The 15,867-nt window shown below is 37.6% G+C and overlaps 1 non-coding gene across 1 annotated transcript; it reads right to left on the bottom strand.

Annotated features, from left to right (window-relative positions):
• Window positions 1-3,892: 3,892 nt before the first annotated feature.
• TRNAL-CAA (transfer RNA leucine (anticodon CAA)) lies at window positions 3,893-3,976 on the bottom strand. The gene has a single exon. It is a non-coding gene; the product is annotated as a tRNA-Leu (tRNA).
• Between the last annotated feature and the right edge of the window lie 11,891 nt (window positions 3,977-15,867).

Below are 15,867 nucleotides of genomic sequence, written 5' to 3' on the forward strand. Positions count from 1 at the left end.
TTCTGTAAATGAATCGAGTTACCTTCATTCAACTGAGGGGTAACATTCCCTACACCCTTAGATCTGAACTTCCCAATGAAGTGGTCTTTAAGTAGGCCGTCAGAAACTTCCGTTGCACCATTCTGATAATATTCTTTGCTTCCACTTCACCCTTGGTGAATTTGAATGCATTGATCCTTTTGTCTTGTCCCAACTGTTGTCAGTGACTGCTCTTTCACTCTTGCTTGGGTATTGTCTTCACCTCACCTCTGATACCATGTTAATTTTATGGTATGTTCTATGCTTAGAGGAGTTTACTTATCTTTCTTATTATTATGCACAGATTAGCAATCACATGTACATAAGTAAAGTGCAAATAGAACATTAAATGATCAATAGAAAACAAGCCAAGACAAGAGACATAAGATGTGGCGGCTAGCCAGGGACAAACCCCACAATGTGTGGGGAAACCCTTTGATCAAATCTTCTTTTATCTTCAATAATTCAACAGAGAGAAATAGTAAATAAATCTGATTTACATCAGCAGCAGAAAACCCTAGATCAGCGGCATCAACATCATCGGCATCAACGACATCAGTATCATCGGCATCACCGGCATCATCGGCTTCATCGGCATCATCGGCATCATCGACTTCACCAGCATCATCAACTTCACCGGCATCATCGGCTTCACCGGCATCACCGGCTTCACCGGCATCACCGGCATCATCGGCTTCACCGGAATCATCGGCTTCACCGACATCATCAGCATCACTGACATCATCGGCTTCACTAGCATCATCGGCGTCACCGGCATCATTGTCATCGGCATCACCTTAGGATCTCTCCTCCTACTAAAACCCAAAGACAAGAAGAGAGAGGAAGAGATCCAAGTGTGTGTAGAAATGACTTGAAGTCCTCTTCTATTTATACTAAAATGTAGAGGTTGGGCTTCTTGAGCCTACATAAGTTGTAGGTCGGCTTGATAATAATTCCATAATCAAAATAAATTCATATCTCCATGAATACTTATCGGAATCGAATGATCTTTAGATCAATCCTACACCTCTCGACGAGAGGAATTTAATAAAAATATTATCAGCCATGAATAAGATGACCCACATGAAGTTTGGCCCTAGTTTCCAATTTTAACATCCATGGACTTAGTGTACCCACCCCCTCCTAGATATTAGTCGTTTCTCTCTACAGTTCCTGGGCAGAGCAAAACTCTGAGAAAAAAACTAAAAATGTAGGCTAGAAAAACATTTGGCAAGCTATTCCAAAATGTCTTTGGTGGAAAGTGTGGTTGGCTCGAAATGAGTGCGTCTTCAACAACAGGCTCCCGAATTAAGTGGAAGTGGCTGCCAAAGTAAAAGCTCTCTTGTTGAAAATAGTAAATAATTCAAATTCTGCCTCTATTCTTACTGCAGAAGTCTCTGCGTGGCTAGGACCCTGCGTGACAGGAGAAAGGAAAGAATCAATCAGCAAACTGATGAAAGCTCCTACTTGGCGCCTGCGTCTCACTGAAGGTGACTTTCTTACGTGGTGGCAGGGGACCTCAAAAGCCACTATTTTCTTTGATGGAGCGTCCAAGGGGAATCCAGGCACTGCAGGAGCAGGAGGATTGATTCTTTCCCTAGATAGATCAAATAAAACCATCTACAGTTGGGGCCTAGGCATAAGTTCAAACAACCAAGCACAGAGTTATAACCTCTTAAAAGCTTGCCAGATTGCGAAGGAGTTAGGTTATAAAATAATCCAAATATTCGAAGATTCGGAGATACTAATTAATCTCTTAAACTCTGAAGATTATTTTCGTAACCCAGCTTTAAACAAAACCTTGCAGAGAATTCGAAATACATTGAAAGACTTCGACACAGTAGACTCATACCATATTCTGCGGGATTTAAACAAGCAAGCAAACTTGTTGGAAAATAAAGGTTGTTTGTTGTCTCAAGGAAAACTTAGTATTAATGGAGGAACCTGCGTGATGCATCCTTTGCCTTAGACAATCTACAGAAGGAGATCGGCACTCACTGGCCCCACTATGGCAGTGGGAACAACAACCAGAAAGAATGACAACAGAAGGAACAACACCATAAGGAACAACAAGTAGAAGGAACAACAACAGAAGGAACATCATCCAAAGGAACAACAGGTCGAAGGAACAACAACATAAGGAATAGGGAGCAAATGAAGGAACAACAACAGAGGGAACAACAACCAGAAGGAACAACAGCAGAAAGAACAACACTAGAAGGAAAAACACCAGAAGGAAGAGCACATAACGAACAACAAGCAGAAAGAACAACATCCGAAGGAACAACACGCTGAAGGAACAACAGCATAAGGAACATCAAGCAGATGAAGGAACAAAAGCTGAGGGAACAACAAGCAGAAGGAACAACAACAGAAGGAATAGCTTCCGAAGGAACAGCAGGCCGAAGGAACAGCAGCGGAAGGAACAACAAGCAGGATGAACATCAGCAGAAGGAACAACAAACTTAAGGAACAACCTAATGAAAAACACAAGGAAAAGGCCACAGAATATGCTCTTCCAGAGACAATACGCAAGACAGAAAACATGAAAATCCAAAGAATCCAATGAATTTTTGAAGATAAGCATAGGAGAAGGGACTACGTCCTCAGCTCATTCACATTGCTCAGTTTTTAAAAGCTATTGTCGATTGTAATAGGAGCATGCTCCACTTTTGGCAATAAATATACTAACCGTTCTTGTTAAAAAAAATAAAAATAAAAATATACTACTATTATTGGGTTTAATATTATTATTTAATATTTAAATTTACTACTATAAATTAATAATTATTATTAATTATAAGTATAATAATAATAACATTTTTATTGTAATAATATTATTTTTACTATTATATATTTATCAATAGTACATATAAATAAAGCTTTCGACGTATATCATCACATTAATATTTTTAAAGCGTAGTCTAACTTATTTGTGCTGGTTATGGGCAGCTCTCACTGTCCCGAAACAATGTAATGCAGATCTTTATATTATCTTTATATAAATCTATGATGATTTTTTCTGTCTGGAAAAAAAAAAGAAAAAGCGTAGTCTAACTTATAGATGAAATGACCTTCTTATGGCTATTTTTCTGGTTAATTTTAATCCAAATCTGACAGAGATTTTTTAAAACTTGAGTTTAAATTGTTTACTCTACAAAATTTGAGCGTCTCAAAGGTTTTCAAAGGTTTTCAAAGGTGTTGAATTTATTTATACATTCAAAAATGTATTTTAAATAAGTACATATAAATAAAGCTTTCGACGTATATCACCACATTAATATTTTTAAAGCGTAGTCTAACTTAAAGATGAAATGACCTTTTTGATGGCTATTTTTCTGGTTAATTTTAATCAAAATCTGATAGAGATTTTTTAAAACTTGAGTTTAAATTGTTTACTCTACAGAATTTGAGTGTCCCAAAGGTTTTCAAAGGCATTGAATCTATTTATATATTCAAAAATATATTTTAAATAACAAAAAATCTTGAAATTGTATTATGTGAATTCTAATGAAAATAACTATTTCGTTTATAAATTATACTACACTTATTTTTAATTTTTTAATTTTATTGTGCTAATAAAATATAAATGAAAAAATTGTATTAATCCTAACCATGGAAAGCTTTATTCCATCGCATCACTTGACATACTGGAAGAGCATGTGAAACCCATATTTACATAGTAAAATCCTCCTACCACGATGTCCACAATATGATAAATTCAAGCCACTTTATTATAATAAATTAATGGTTTCTACACAATATGATACGATTATTTGTGGAAGAAAACTCGATGGACTGTTTTGTCGTGAATAAAAATAAAAATGTTAAATAATAAATTTCCTTTTCAATAGAGAACTGATTTTACTGTTGGTGTCAGAAGTGGGATTTGAACCCACGCCCTCAATCGAGGACCAGAACTTGAGTCTGGCGCCTTAGACCACTCGGCCATCCTGACAGATGATATGTTTTTTGAAAATGAATCTGATAGGGATCTTTCGGGAGAGAATCTTAATCTGGCGTCCTTTCCACTGTCTTTATAATGACACGATTATCACAGCAGATGTCCATCTGAGAATATCTATTTTATTTATTTATTTTGTACAAATATCCGTCGCAGTGCGAAGAATTAAGTTCTCTTTTCTGACTTTTGGTTATTATATGATGGGATATTTTAATTTTGGATGGGGGATAAATGGATAATATGGTTTAGCTAATCTTTGCAATACATTTTTGGGTTAATTTTTTTATAAATTAATTAATAATAATAAAAAAAAATTAAACAAATTGAATTAAATGTGATAATTAAATAGAATTAAACAAAATGTGATATATTGTTTTTAAATGTGAATAATTTTAGTTCACAAACAAAACAAATTGTCATGGGAAATATGTTTTTAAAATGTTGGGAATGACGTTTTGAGATTTTGATCTAAGGAAATATTTTAAAAATGTGATATGTTGTTTTTAAATGCGAATAATTTTAGTTGACGAACAAAATAAATTGTCATTGGAAATATGTTTTTAAAATGTTGGGAATGACGTTTCGAGATTTTGATTTAAGGAAATATTTTAAAGTAAGTGTTGTCTAATTATTATATGTTTTGGAGTTTTTGATGAGAATCTAACTTAATTTTTTTTAGTCAAATCTTGATCTTGGTTGTTTAAAATGGATTTTTGACTACATATATTGATTCAACACCCTAAAAAACCCATGGGGCACTCAAATTGTGGAGAGTTCCCAACTTAAACGTGTGATGCCAACAAATCCTTGGCAGATTTTGGGCAAATTAGGCTGAAAAATATACCAAAAAAACTTGCAAATTAGACCAGAAAATATGCCGAAAAAACCTTCAAAACATGTAACACATAGAGTATGCCCTTTAATATATACCGACTAACTTAGAAACGATTTAGAGCTTTAACACATATTTAAATAGAGAATGTTTCAAACTTACAACAATGAAACATGGTTTCGAAGATTCCATCTCATCCATATTCTTGTTACTTTTTATTAGTGTAATTCAAAGAGTTCATGTTACCCCTTTTTCATTTTTCCTTCTTATCATTCAGGACAAGGAAAGTTACATTTCATAACCTTTATTATTATATTTTATAGTTATATAACGATTTTCATATATATATATATATATATATATATATATATCTTATAACTATAAAATAAAATTCTCATAATTGTATGAGAAGAAAAGGGGTCTACGACTATGGATTTAGGTTTGTGGTTATGGCTTGCCCCTTTGGCTTACCCCATAGGGACCTCCTCTCTATCATATCCCTTCTTTGCACATGTTTTGGGTTGTTCGTTATTCTCCTGTCGCAAGTGAGCGCTCCAATATACTCTTCCACGGGCGTGCCCTACTCTCTGTATGTTAAGGCCCAATCACATCATGATGGACGATGAGCTGGTGGATTACCCCTCCAACTTGCCTCACTCATCGGTCCTTCAAGTGCAATCAAAATACCTATCCACTATGTTCAATTGCCCCCCCTCATTTCCAACTTCTTTTTCCCTTCAGGACATATCGCAGAAGCAACTGGACAAAACATGTCATGGTGGTCGAGCTCTCATACTCCAACATTAACCCTTTCATGAGAACATTTTCTCTTGCTTCATTGTCTTCCTCTTCCCTTCCTTCAAGACTGAACCATGGTTTTCCTTCTTCACTCACCTCCCAACCCATACCCTGAGCCACTCCCCCTACTCCCTTCCCACCACTACCTATGCCCTCACTTGCCCACTCCAAATGCATAAAGGCTTGCAAGGCTCCTCTGTTATGGTGTTTGGGAACAATATTAGCCTAGAACCCCTCTTGCATTTCCACGAAAAAAACCTCATGGGTAAATATTTGTGGGAATATTCCTTCCACTCAAACTCTCCTTACATGAGTTGACTCCACTTAGAAAATCCATATTTCAACCTCGTCATTAGTATATTTGTTGGCTCGTGGTTGGATCTCATTTCACTTCATATCATAAGAGGACATCCATAAGAGCAATGAGGGATTTTTGTTTTTGGGGCCTTCTGGTCTTACCCTAAAGCCCTGTGATGGCCCTCAATATTGTAACAACCATGTTGCAACTCCTAAGGGTATTAGCTTTAATTATCAACCCAGTGTTTGTGCAAACTTAAGAGGGGTGGACATTACATGTGTAGCAGGAATTGTATGTGCAACATGCATTATCTTTTTCTCTTGTTCATTTTTATGTAGGTGGAAACACTAAAATGAAAGTTAGATGTACATAGACCGAGTTGACCAATCTATGCTATAGGAAAAATGTAATTACATGAAATGACTTATTGAAAGGAAAATGGCATGTAAGACTTAAGCTACTTGCAATGGATGAAAGCACACTTACACACTTCTATACTATCTGCAATGAAATAAAAAAACACTCTTGCATACTTCTATTCTATCTGCAAGGAAAGGAAAAGCACATTGCTAAAATGAAACACTGAGAATTGAAACCCTAATTGACAAGAAAAAAATAGTTTTCTAAAGCAAACCAATCAAAAGCATCTACAAGGTCTCTATACCTCCAAGTTCCATTATCTGGGTTCTAAGAGTGTTGTAATATACTAAAGAAGTCAAATCATGAATTTATTGCAAAGTTGAGTGAGATTGAAGTGTTGGTTACAAACTACTACAAGAGTGCCTGTTTTGTTACAAGAGACAATCCGTCGAGCAGGTAACCAAGAAAAATGTGAGTCAAAGTAGCAAGGAAGCTATGAAAAAGTTATTTAATGATAAAATCAACATGTTGCTAGTTAAACCTAAGAAAACTAAGCTCTCGGTATTTCTTGTAGTTGCAAAACTAGTTACATGGCAAAAGAAAACAATAAACAATAAATGTGTGGAAGCAAAAGAAATGAAGTACATGGAGATTGGAAATGACATTAACTAATGCAACTATTACAACCAAATGCTCAATTCATGAAAACCTTATAATTAACCACAAATAAGTCCTATAGAAAGGTAACTTTCAGAAATGTTGAAAAAGTTAAGTAAAATCACAATACTAACATAAAATAAGGCAAGAGGGATCTAGAGCTCTTGGGATGAGCCCAACCCAAGGATGCTCAGAATCCCTTAAAGGAAAGCCAATCAAGGAGTTAAAATAGAAGACCACTTCCATTAATTGAGAAATTGTTTGTACATCACAAAATTACAAAACTTGCTTCGAGAAACAAATCTAATCTTTCCTCTTATTCTTCACACTCTTCTATACATGTCTACTGCGCTACTCAAGCCTCTTATTTATACAATGAGTGAGGAGTAGCCTCCTTGAGGGGAGGACTACATTTCCCTCCAAAAATCCCTAGGAAAGAGGATATTTCTCCTTGTCCACATTACAGCAGTAGGAAGGGTCATTAAATGCCATTAGCCAATTGAGTTGAGACTCTCTTGCAATAGGGAACAAGTCTCGTGAATATCTCTACTGTTGGATCTTCTTGAAATCTATTAAAATATTTCTTCAAATCCTGCACAATACACATGGTAAGGCACATAAAATATGAAAAACCTCATTGACTCTCCCACGAACTCATTAATCTAGGAAAGTATGTCATTAAGTGGAAAAGGTAGGTTTAATATAGTTCTTATGTGCCTAGAAGTGGAAAGATGGGCCTTATAATTTACCTATTTTGGAGGTCCATCATAACCCCATACTTGAACTATTTCTCGCCCTTTGAGAAACTTACTCTTCTTCCCTCCTCTACTATGTTTCATTCATCTCTCTAATAACCTTGTTTACATCCCAAGCCGAGCTAGTGGTGGTTGTATTTGTTGGATGGAATCCTGCATTTTCTTCTATAGAATTCCATTCCTTTGATTCCTCTTCACAATCTTGATGTTCTTCGAGTCCCAACAACAAGGGTGGATTGAACCTAAGCCCAATCCATTGGACTCCAAGTCTTTGGATAATCCTTTTGTATAAGGAAGTCTTGGCTAGTGTTCCCTGTAACAGACCAGGAGAGTGGTATTCTCTGATTTTAATGCTATGGGGCAATGCTTGCCATCTTCTTTGACAAGCTTGCGAGCTCCCCTCCCCTAATAATTTAAAAGTGTATTCAAAATAGGGGATGGCCTCCACTTGTCTCTTCTTCCAAATGTCCACTATCTTGAGGTATTCTACAAGGATGGCATGAGTTGTGGTGAGTATGGATGGGTTTAGATGCTCAGGGTTGATCCACAGTGGCTCCTTTAGTTCCCCATCCAAAGTTTTCCTCACTTCCCCCACTCTAATTTCCTCATGGCTAATAGTGGTGCATCCCCCAAGTATGGGTTTGGATCACATATGTTCATGTTAGTAAGCACAAGGTTGTGGAAGTAGAATTCAATAACCTTGGTTTTTTCCTCCATGTTTCATTCTAGGAAAAAATAAATGAACTCTTTAGTCTCTTGTAGATGGATGGTCCCCCTTTGTGCCATTTGCTTTATTTGATACCTACACCATTGTTCCTTCAAAAATAGTGAGTAAGCCCTTGAAAGCTACTTGTAACTAATTGCCTCCAAGGAGAGATGCGCCATAATCCCCAAGGATGTTTCCAATGATGAAATATGGGTGTCTTTTGCCTTTAGAAATCCCTGTGGTTGCTAAATTTTCTTCTTATCTGTTTAATTTCCTTCTCAATTTGTTCTATTATATTTTTCTCATCTAACAATAACAAGGCCATTTCTTCCCTCATTTTTTTCATTTCATCCTCCATCTTAGCAATGTCAACTACTCCCTTGTACTGTGTTTTTTTTTTCTTCCTTCAAAATTTCTACTTTTGCCTTATCCACTTCAAGCAGTAAGTGGGGCACTAGGTCTTCAAGGACTATTCTTCTTGATCCTCTTATAGCAGGGGGATCAACCTTTAGTGGTTAGGAGAAAAAGGAAGGGGGATTCATTATGGTTGATATTTTTGCTACTTTTTTAGTCTTTTGTAGTTCTACAAGTTGATCCTATAGATGGGAAGTATGCCCCTCAATAGTTGTACTAACTGCTCTATGACCTCAAGTAGTGCTAGAATTTTATCTTGTTGTGCATTTGGTAACTTTTGGTAATCCCTGCACTTCTCCCTCCTATAGCCTCTCCTCTTTTGGACTAGGTGTTTCTTCAATGGGAATGGGGTTAGTAGAAGGAAGCTTTGGTCTACCATTAAACCTTATAATCGGTACTTGTCCTTCTTGTATAAACAATTTGTTGGATAGGCCTACTTGCTCTTGGCTCGGTAGGAGTGCTCATTACTACCAGTGTGGCTGCAATCTCCTTTTCCTCTTCTTCTATAGTTTATTCCCTTTTCTTCTTTGCAGGGCTAGCCATTACCTTCCCTTTCATTTTCTTGGCTAAGCCCTTCTATTGTTTACTAAATTATTCTTGGGCTTCTAAGAATGCTTTCTTGTCCATGTCAAAAAATAAATCCAAGGGATGGGATGTTGAAGGTTCTCCAATGCATCAGTGACTATTAACTCAATCAGGTCGTGATGGGCCAAATAGTTATGCTTTCCTTCTTTGAATTTGGTGCTCATTTCCAAGAGGGATTGGAGAAGGAAGAAGGAAATACTCAGTAGCTCATGGACTAGAGGGTGAGCCTGGAACCTCAGTTGATATAGCAATCTGAATTGATAGGAATATACTATATTCAACCTACTTTTGTAGGAAATATGTTTGAGAATGTGATAAACTATCTCATCCCAAGGGCTAGGCAGACTCTCCCTCCTAATTCCATTTTTATCTTCATCATGTGGCTCATTCAGTAAGAATAATCCTCTCTTGGCATTAATGGCTTCTTGTATTTCTTCCTTGTTCCAATGCATCCCCCTCGGGTGAGTGGTAACTTTTCTAATGGAATCTTAATTGACATAGATCACCATTCCATTGACTGTAGTTACTATTTTTTGACCCTCAAGATTCTACAAATTCATTATGTGGCCGCGAGGTAGTCTGTTTTTCTGAGGTTGTAAAAGAAACATAACCTTAACCATTTCTTTAATTTTGGACTAAGAATAAATGTATGAAGGAAAGAAAAAACTAATGAACCCTCTTCTTTCCCCTATTTCACAACTTTGGCACAAGAATTTTGAAAAACTAGGCTAGTTACTTTTAAAAAGCATGCAACAAGCTTATGCCAAATTCAAAACAAGGTGATGGCAAGAATTCAAATGTTGTTATTTTAGAGTACCAACGTCTACAACATGCATAGGGGTTTTTGTGAGTCGTTTTGGTAGCAAATTGTGTTCCTGTAGAAGACCCTTTGTCTCTTGTAGTGTTGTATGACTTATTTTATGTAGCTCTGTAACCTGTAGCTTCACTTCCTATAACACTGGGCACTTTCATGATGGGTTTTCCATTGTCTTTGCATGCACATTGTCGATGTGAGGATAGATGGTGAGCTTAAATTAACTCATGACTTAAGTGGAGTTGTGTTCAAGTGGTGGAGATGGAGGGCTCAACACACAACACTGAGGTGACCCACCTACGCTCGTAAATCCTCGTGATGGTTTCTCGTATGTCCACCTCAGTTGCTCATCATTAACGACAATGAACACCTTTTTGAAGGATATGTGCTTTGTCTTATTTTCCTTTCTCTCACATTGGAGAGACTTTTTAGATAAATAAGAGTTAACTACTAATTTGGCCGACATTATTGCTAGTTAGGTTGGGCTATATAAACCATTCCTTTTGCACAAAATAAATTTTCCCCTATGCTTGAATGAATTCAAAGAGTGAGTGTTAGAGGTTTCATACCATTCACCTTTCATGGTACTAGAGGGTTTTGTTTATCAATTTGCAGGTGCCTTAAATGTGTTGTGTAGTGAAAAATCAATCTTATAACAACCTACAGGATATCTTGTAGCTGCTCAGGTCTTTTTCATCAAAGTTGGAGTGAGTTTTTGGAGTTGTTAATCTGTTGGAGGGTACGATATTCTTCAAGAGAAATTCTAACGATCTGAAACTTGGGCTTGTGGGATTTCTGCAATATGCTACAGGACTGTGTATCCTTCTGCAACAGGCACAAATGCTCATTGAAAAACTATTTTGAAGTGGTAGTGTGACCTTATAATTCATGGAAATGAGGTGATGTTGATGGAGAGGGCTTATGTTGTGACTTTGATGGAAAAAAAAATGGAGGAAGTGGCCTACTATAGGGTGAAATACTGTCAACCATAGGGGGAAAACTAGGTTATTATGCATGATGTTGAAAAAACTAGTTTCTAGGATTCCCCTAGTATCTTTCCTCGGACCAAATGCTAAAAATTTCCTTGATCTATAGATTTTTCTCAAAAATAGGCTTTTCTGTAGCAATGCAAGACTTTCCTGTAACAATTCAGGAAAATTGTAGAAAACATATGGGAAAGAGATAGTATGTGATGGTTGGTGTTGTGGATGATGAAGGTAAATGGGAGATGGTGTAGGGATGCCACCTCGTCCCTCTTGCATATTGGGTTGATAACTTGGATTGTGATGTAGGATGGACTGTTCAACCTAGTTTTTTGTGTCCTATTGTACCTGCACCTAAATCAATGTGAGACAAAAATAATTTTATTCTTTTCTCTTTCATTTTCCTTTCTTTTTTTTCTCTCTTTTTTTTTGGGCTTACTGGCTTCCTCATGAAGGTTTTCAGCTAGTGAGTCTGCTTCAGGTGCCTTGGAAGAAGTTTTCACCTAGAATTCTTATTTTTTCTTGAAACTTACAAACTACCTCATAGAGGCTTTCAGTTAGTGAGTCTCCCTCAAGTTCCTCAAAGGAAATTTTCACTTGAGGTTATTTTTTCTCTCTTTTTCTTCTTTTCTCTTTTTCTCTTTTTTCTTTTTCATTTACTTCTTGTTGGTCAGGGACTAAATGGATTAGGAGCTTTGATTCTCGCAATTAGATTTGGTTCCTTATCTATTGAATGTGTAAACCCAACCCTAGAGAGGGGCTTCATGTAAATTTTCAACCAATATCCATTTACTAGAAGTTGGATTTGTTCCTCATCTATAATATTGATTTTGACAAAGCCATTATCATAACACTTCTCAAACAGATAAGGCCCTAGCTATTTGGTCACGAGTTTTCCCTTGTAATTCTTGAACTCGGAGTCATACAAGAGGACCCAATCACCCTGTTGGAATGCTCTAGTTTTAATTCATTTTTCATGCTAAATTTTTCTCTACAGTTGGACTACTTCAGTGTGTATTAAGACCTACATTCTAGACTCATCTAGTGCGTTCAATTACTGTATCCTATCAACCTATGCTTTGGTTAAATCAATTTCAATCTAGGCTTCTATCCATAGTGTGTTGTAGTCAAATTCAATTAGATATAAAGCCTTCTCCCTGTAGACTAATTCACAGGGGGTGAAACTCATGGTGGTTTTACAAGTAGTGTTGTAGGCCCAAAGGGCCTCAACAAGCCTTTTTTCCTAGTCCTTTTTGTTGCCATTGATCACCTTGGTAAGAGTGCTCTCTAATGCCCTTTTAAATACTTCTACTTGCTCATTTGCTTGGGGGTATTATGGAGTGAAATTTTAATGACAAATATGGTATTTCTTCATTGTCCCTTCGATCAGATTGGAGGTGAACTAGGAACCTTGGTCTATCACCCATTCTCTTGGAAAACCAAACTTGTAGAAGATATGTTCCCTTAAAAATTTAGCCACTTTCCATCTTGTTGTTGTCTTCACTACCTTCACTTCAACCCACTTGGTCAGATAGTTAGTGCATCCAATGTTGTACCTTTTATGCCCAGATGCGGGATAAATATGACCAATGAAGTCCATGCCCGACATCTCAAATGGGTCAAAAGATACTTGAGGTTGAAGGGGAATTTCATCCTTCCAATTATGCTTTCCCATCCTTTGGGAAACATGACATTGTGCAGTGTATCTATGGGCATCCTTATGAAGGGTTGGCCAAAAGTATCATGCTTTCAGGATTTTGTAAGTTATCCTCTTTGCAAAAAAATGACCTCTGCAGTTTCCATCATGGCAAGCTAAGACGATTTCATAGACGACATCCTCCCTCACATAGCTTCTCGGAATCTGATCAAAGCCCAACTTGAAGAGGCAACTCCCAATCCAAATATAGGAGGTACTTTTCTGATAATCTTACTTTTCTCCTTTGAAGATAGGTGAGGAGGGAATTGGCTAGCAGTGAGATAGTTGGTGATGTCGAAAAACCATGGAGACAAGAGTGATATGGTAAAATGTCCTATTGGAGCTAGTCATCTATCACCTCTTCATTTGTAGACAAGGTTAGGCCTTACACAAAATCTCCAACAACATTCTCTTTTCTAGGTTTGTCAATAATAGTCAGTCAAATTGTTGCAACACCAATAAACACCTAACTATGCAAGCATTGACATTTGGTTCATTCATTAAGTACTTCATTGTTGCATGGTCAATATGCATGAATAATTTGTAACAAATGATGTAATGTCTCAATTTATTTAAAGAATGTAAAACAACGAGGAACTCTTTTTCAATTATTGTATAGTTTAATTAGCCTTGGATATATTTTTGCTAATGAGATAAATCGCATAGGGGAGTTTACCTACAAATTATCCTTGATCTAGGTAGATATTGATGGTCACCTGACTATTCCAACTAGACCCCCCAATTAGTTTCATTTGTTTCCTTATTCATTTCAACGTTTACTATTTTTAGTAGTTTTTCTGGTCGTGAACTTTTGGAGCAGTTTGACCCCCTAAACGACATTTTTTTGGGCTCCACGGCACGCCCATAGCCATAGGTAGGGGCCTACGGAAAAAACTGTAGTACTCAGAGAGACCTTTCCAACAAGGTATCGTACGCGCCAGACATAGATAATATGACCAAGTTACGACCCCAGGAAGTTGATTGCCCAACTAACCTCAATGGGGCCTACAATCTCTTAGTGTTACATCTCTTGGGGTTAGGGTTTTGGTTGTTTAGGGCTTTCTCATGTTTTCCAATAATAAATAGGCCCTTCAGCCTCATTGTAACATAGTTCAGAGGCATGTAGCCACCACATCTCTTCTCAGAGATAAGCTACCATCGCCCGAGATATCTTATTTCCATTCTGCTTGTAAGCATAGTTCAATATTTTTATATTAATGAAATGAAGTGTTTTTCTGCTACATCTCTGTGTTTATGATGATATCTGTAAGTTGTTGCGTTACTATTTAAGTTCGGATCAGTGGTATTAGAGCGGTCTGCTCTTTATCTATTTTTCTTTACATGTCCCCAATGAGGTCAGGGTATAAGGAGTTAGGGCTTGATCTGGTTGAACCATTACAAGATTGGCCTAGAAAAACCCGACGACCTCCCATGGCAGAAGAAAAGAAAGACGAGGGGGTAGGAGATCCTTTCAAAATGTTGCTCGAGGAAGCCCTCGAGCGACACATGGACGCAATTATGGATAACTTTACCCAAATCCTTCGACGGCTACCCACAAGTAATGCATCTTCATCCAGCAACCACTATGGAGGCTCCACTCCTTTTAAGGTAAAAGTTAACATCGATATTCCCATATTCAAAGGCCTGATAGATGCAGACGTCGTAGATAAATGGTTAAATCCATTGGAAGGATATTTTTAAGTTCATGACTTTTCCAATCAGGAAAATATTACTTTTGCACTTCTCAAAACCGTCGCACATGTCAAGGATTGGTGGAAACCTACTGTGAACAAAAGGATGAGAGTGAACCCTCACTATTTTCAGCTGCACCCACCTGGAATTCTTTCCGAGATGCCATCAAGGAACAATATTACCCTGTCAGGAGCTATGAAGACAAATACATAAAGTGGACCACGCTACGATAGGGAAGGGAGCAAGATGTGCCAGAGTTCACAAATACTTTCCATACCCTTCGCACAAAGATGGGTATCAAGGATACTGAGCGGCATTTGGTGCTCAAGTAATGCAATTGTGTACACAAGTACATGTAGGATGAGATGGAGTTCCTGGACATTTCATCGCTCGGCACGATGTATCGGTATGCAGTCAAGATTGAGCAAGAGTTTAAACAGAAGAAGCAAGACTTTGGATCTATGAATCCAAAGCAAGGAAATGACACCCCCAAACCACAGAACAAAGAACTAAGCCAAGGCGGTGCTACCTAGTACAACCCGCCAAAGCCGTAAGAAAATAACAACACCCCAAAGATGAAGAAGGACACGGGAAAATGGTGTGAGTTCCATAAGAGCTCCACTCACAATATAAGTGAGTGTCAGGCAAAGCAGTCACTGGTGGCCGAGCTGAAGGCTTCCGCATCAGATGCAAGTTCTGACTCTGAATCATAACTCGATAAGGGAACTAACAAAGGGAAACATATAATTGATACGGAGCCTAGTGCCACCGTGGCCACCACCAAGATCCAAAAGATTGAGCCTGAAGATTTAGAGGAGGAGGAATGCCTCTTCCACTCATAGATGTGGATGAAGGGTTCTCCGTTGCAGTTCATTGTCGACAACAGCGAGCCAAAAGAACCTCATTTTAGCAGAGGTCATGAAGAGGCTGGGCTTAAATACTATAGCACATCCACAGCTGTACACCATCGGGTGGCTTCACCAAGGATGATATCTTCGTGTCAGCCATAAGTGCCTCCTTTCCTACAACATCAAGCCCTTCACAGGTGAGGTACTGTGTGACGTTTCTCCTCTTGAAGTTTGTGATGTATTATTAGGACAACCATACTTGTGGAAGCGACATGTTGTATATGAGTCTAGACCTTGCTCTGTGATTATTACTTTGGATAATAAGTTGTACAAGATACCGGAGGTAGCTCCACCTACCACCATCTCTTTGATCACTGAAAAGCAATGCAGTCAGATCATTTCCCAGACCAGGAAATTTGTTTTTCTTATGATTCGCCCCCAGGGAAA

This window comes from Pinus tabuliformis, chromosome Q (assembly GCF_031772625.1).
Source record: "Pinus tabuliformis cultivar Carrire ecotype Pingquan chromosome Q, CPIR1, whole genome shotgun sequence".
Classification (NCBI taxonomy): domain Eukaryota; kingdom Viridiplantae; phylum Streptophyta; class Pinopsida; order Pinales; family Pinaceae; genus Pinus; species Pinus tabuliformis.